Raw genomic sequence first — 4,975 nt, forward strand, 5'->3', positions numbered from 1 at the left:
TATCAACAAAATACACTCAGGCCCAAGCCCAAACCCGGCCCGACCGTCGAGCCTAAGTCTTGAGCCCGAGCCCGATCCTCATATAAAGCCCGAAGCCCAGACTTGAGCCCGAGCCCAGCCAGAAATTTGAAAACATATTTTTTTTCTTTTTTATTCAATAAAAATGTTTTATTTATATTAAAAACCTTCAAAACTCAAAAATAATAAAAATTTCACTATTACTTGGAAAAATGAGAAGAACAAAGAAAAAATATTGTATATATATTTTTTATTAAATAAAATATATTTTTTATTAGATAAAATATATTTTTATTATTTAATATATTGTATCAACTCGGGCTCAGGCTTGGGCCGTGATTTTTTGAGAAAGCCCAAGCCTAGCTCGAAAAAAAGTTGGCCCGAGCTCAAGCCCACATGCCTAAAATTATGACCAAGCCTGACTTAATAACGGGTCGGGCTGGGCCAGCCCGTCGGGCTACACGGCTCGTGAACAGGTCTACTTGACAACTATGGATCCTAACCCTTCCAACAGTGGTATCAGAGCACTAGGTTCAGCCCTTGGACTGAACCAAACTTGATTTGAGCCAAAACTCAAATAAAAAAGAACTATTCTAGCCGATTTGAGAGTTAGTAGAAATCTCTAAGAATTCGGTTCTCAGAGTGGGCCATTGATTTTTATAGATGCATTTTGATATATTATGGAATTGTTCTATTATGGATTATTGAAATCTTGGGTTGAAAGTGTGATGGAGATCAAAATCTTGATGGTGGCAAGATCTGTGCACACCAGATTTATTAATTTGATTATTTGGTCTATAATTAATTATTTTTTTCTTTTCTAGATTGAGTATATTAGGCTTTTCTGATATAAGCAATAGAAATTAAGGTTTTTCTATTTTTTACATTGGAGAAATCGTCAGAGCTTGCAGAGAAGACTGAGATTCAAGTTTAGCAGGGATGTAGTTTTTGTCCGGATTGGATTTGGACCATCAGACTATCTGCCCTAGCCATCTATTTTTTATTATATGCTATTTATTTGCTGATATAATTGTGAATCATAATTGAGAATTTTAGATCAATACCTATGTGAATTGATGCATGTTTTGGACACCAAACCCAAGGCCGATCTGACCTAATTTGGTCCAATCACTATAAGAAAAATAAAAATTAGCAGGCTAAAAGCCGTCCGCCGCTAGAAATAAGATTCTCTAGCAGCAGTCGTTTAAAACTGCCGCTATAGAATACATCGACTGCCACTACAAATTGTGGCACGAATGAGGGATTTTTTCTCCTCTTTTTCCCTTTTTCTCATTCTCTTCCCGCTCTTGTGATCTCTCTCACAGTCGACATCGACCTCTCACCACTGAACAAAATCCAAGGACACCTATTAATCTCTTTTTCTCTCTCTCTCTCTCTCCCCTTTTCTCATTCTCTACTCGCTCTCTCTCAGTCTCTCTCTCGCGTCGTTGTCGACCTCTCACCACCGGATGACATCCAAGAACACTGACATCAATAAGTAATCTCTTTCTTTCTCTATCTCTCTATCTCTCATTTTCTCATTCTCTGCTCGCTCTCTTTCAGTCTCTCTCTCGCGCGATCTCTCTTTCTCACGGTTGACATCGACCTCTCACCACCGGATAACATCCTAGGACACCAACATCACTAGGTAAACTCCAAAGGTTTAGAAGGAATAACCGGCTTTGGGCGTACAAGATGTAAGTTTTGGGACACTATTGGGTTTAATTTTAAACTAGGTTTTTTCTTTTAGTTATATGAAAGAATGTTTTTTTTTTTCTTTTTAATGTTGTATTTGTCGCAGGCGACCACGGAGATTCCAGTGAGCAAGGATACACTACAAAAAGTTACTCCAAAATTGGTGACATTGGGGAAAGCACTTCAATTATCATACCTGTAGCCAACTCGCTTCAATATTAATGAGTTGTTTGTCTCTCGACCAGGCAGAGAAACACATTGCAATAATCTCTCTATCCATGTTTGTTCGTTTGATAACAGAAGTGGGATGGGTCCCTCTCCCTCCTCTCTCTCTCTCCTCTCTCTCTTTCTGTCTTTCTCAGAGTGAAGAGTGAACAGACCAGAAAAACATGCCTGGTGACATGGCTTTTATTTAGTACTTAATGCATATAGACTGCTAAAAGTCTGCAACTTACATTGAATTAAAGTCTGATCAGCTTTTTCATGCTTGTTTGTTGATCTATATTGCCCGGTCAAGCATATAGCAGATAGCTTGGTGAAATGGATTATTTAAATTTCTATTGCCTTGTGGATTTAATGATTGTGTGTGCTTTTTAGGTGAAGTATTTTGTTATTTGGTAAGACTATTATAATTTTTTTTCTTAATTCTAATTCAAGGTGGATGTTATTTGAGTATTCCACCTAGGAAAATAACTTGGAGATTTCAGGTTTTATTTCTCTTTTCTGGTAAATTTTCACTGCCTAGGTGACTTGCAGACAATGTGCCCCTGTTTTTTCCAAACTCGCCCATTACAACTTGAAAACTGTGGCTCAGAGCTATAGATAAGGGGAAAAGAAACTAGAGAGGGAAAAAGAGAAACTGAAGTGAAATTAAGAGGGAGAGAAATCAGGGTTAGGAAGTGTATACCAAGTGATAGAATTTCACAAAACTGAATTTTATTCATACTCTGAATTAACTTTGCTAGGCAATAAAGAAATACCATGTCCAAAAAATAAGTACAACTGAGGTGGATGTCAGTTCAGGATGAGACAATTGTTGCCTTGATGTCAGATCAGAATGAGGGTGGCTTGTGCATTGATCAACTGAAAAAATTGACTTCTAAAGAGTAAAAAACAGAAAACACTCAATATTACATACAGAGTTGGTTAGATAAGAAGGTCTACCAAATTACTAACTTCCCCCATCCATACCCTCAGCTGGCCTCATTACAGAAAGAGATGATTAGGTACCAGAGAAAGGATGGTGTTCAACTTACTACAACACTATATTTGCCTCCAGGTTATGATCCCTCTAAAGATGGTCCCCTTCCATGTCTTGTGCGGTCTTACCCTGGAGAGTTTAAAAGCAAAGATGTCGCTGGACAGGTCCGTGGTTCTCCTAATGAGTTTGGTGGTTGGTGGTTTTGTTAGATCTTAGAAAAATCTGATTTTAGGCATCTAGGATAGACATCATTGGGCAGAGTGCGGAGTTCCTAGATCAGCTAATGTGTTGGCCAAAGGTGGGGCAGTTCTATTATGTCCTTGAAAAAACTGATTCTGCATTTGTGTTGTTGATGTTATGATCCCTTGGGCATAACATCAAGGGCAAAAAAATGATGGATATTGTTTCTATGGTCACCTTATTCACCTTGTGGTTGGAGTAAACGTGTAACCTTCTAGTGGTCACTTCTAGTTTGAATTCAATTTTATGGATATCTGATAGATCTGAAAGATCCTGAATCTGAATTCAATTTTATGGAAATTTGACATTAATGAGGTTTGAATTGATTTCTTAATGAAAACCATGGACAAAAAACAACCTTGTTAGTATGAATGAGAGACAACAATATATATATATATATATATATATATATATATATGAAGTACAAAAGGAAAAAATATTTCCAAATATGTCCCCACCTCTCTTATTCCCTTCTGGGTCCTTCCTCTCTACTAAATGACTTAAAACCAGCTCTGTCTCTCTTATCTCTCATGGATTTTGTGCACAGTGCACATGTCATATGACTAGTGTAAATAAAAAAGTTGGTTTTTGCCATTACTTTGAACCCATTAGATGATCATGATCATCAATGGTGGGCCTATTGATGTGTGATTGCTACTTTATTCTTCATTTGTGATCCTTTCAAATTCCCAGTGAAAACTGAAAATCCCATAAGTAGATTATAAAAAAGAAAAAAGAAAGAAAACAAAAAACCGACAACCAAGATCAGTAGTAGATGATAGGGAGTAGAGGGTGGGTGATGGGATTTGATCTTTGAAATGCACATTTACATCTAGATATACAGTTAAAATAACTGAGAGAAGTAGCTAGCTAAATGAATTGGATACTTAATAGATTGAATTGTCATATTTCCAATTTTGATATGATCGTTAATCAAATCACAATCTAGAATTCAGGTTTGAATTATTTATTGTTAATTGGTATCAGAATCCATGTCAAAAGGGTTTGGAAGGCAGTATTGGATGGACATGGACAGAGAAGTCAAAATGTAATGTGTATCCCAAAGTCTGACTCAGCAAGATGAGAACATGGATTATTCATCAAAAAAATAAAAAGATGAGAAAACATGGACTCACAGGCACATCTATGGAAATGTATATAATATTAAAATAATTCATTATATACATGCAAACTATTGACATATGTTATTGTACACAGGTTTAGTACCGCAAGGGTACTGTTGTAATTTTACCCATCTTTATGTTGTACGACTAGACTAGTATAAATAATATCTACTGCCCACGCCTGCTGTATTCTTTTGGGGCTTTCAGTCCTCTCGCCTCAACTCTCCTCTCTTCCTCTCTTCCTCCTCTCCTCTCCTCTCTTCTCTTGCTCTTGCTCAACATGGTATCAGAGCAAGTCATCCGGGCCTGAAGGGTGGTGTCAAGCAAAGCTGTTGTGTTCATGTCGAGCATATAGTCTCTTCATCTCCCAGTACTGTATCCATCGAACTACTAATCTATTGTGTTTAGTTCGATCTTATGCAAGAAGATGCCTGCCTGATTTTTTCATCTTCCAGCACAGAAAAAGGGTTATGGTTATAGAGACTTTTCATCTTCCAACCCAGAAGTTGTATCCATTGTCTGTTCGACTGTATTGAGGCTATCATCTGAGGTTCGTAGAGGAAGTTCTGGTTTATAGAGAGGCTATCATCTGATGGTTAAAGAGTTGGTGTTGTATTGATCTCATTGATTGACTGTTCGGCTACCCTGTTGATCTCATTGACTGTTCGGCTACCAAGTTTGCCAATTAGGTGTGTGG

At 37.4% G+C, this 4,975-nt stretch overlaps 1 long non-coding RNA gene across 1 annotated transcript; it reads left to right on the forward strand.

The window, feature by feature from the left end:
* Positions 1-1,207: 1,207 nt before the first annotated feature.
* On the forward strand, positions 1,208-2,197 carry LOC104600994 (uncharacterized). Its single transcript, XR_735807.3, has 3 exons — positions 1,208-1,516; positions 1,582-1,715; positions 1,820-2,197. It is a non-coding gene; the product is annotated as an uncharacterized LOC104600994 (long non-coding RNA).
* Positions 2,198-4,975: the final 2,778 nt, after the last annotated feature.

Source organism: Nelumbo nucifera, chromosome 3, assembly GCF_055504915.1.
Source record: "Nelumbo nucifera cultivar China Antique chromosome 3, China Antique-T2T, whole genome shotgun sequence".
Classification (NCBI taxonomy): Eukaryota; Viridiplantae; Streptophyta; class Magnoliopsida; order Proteales; family Nelumbonaceae; genus Nelumbo; species Nelumbo nucifera.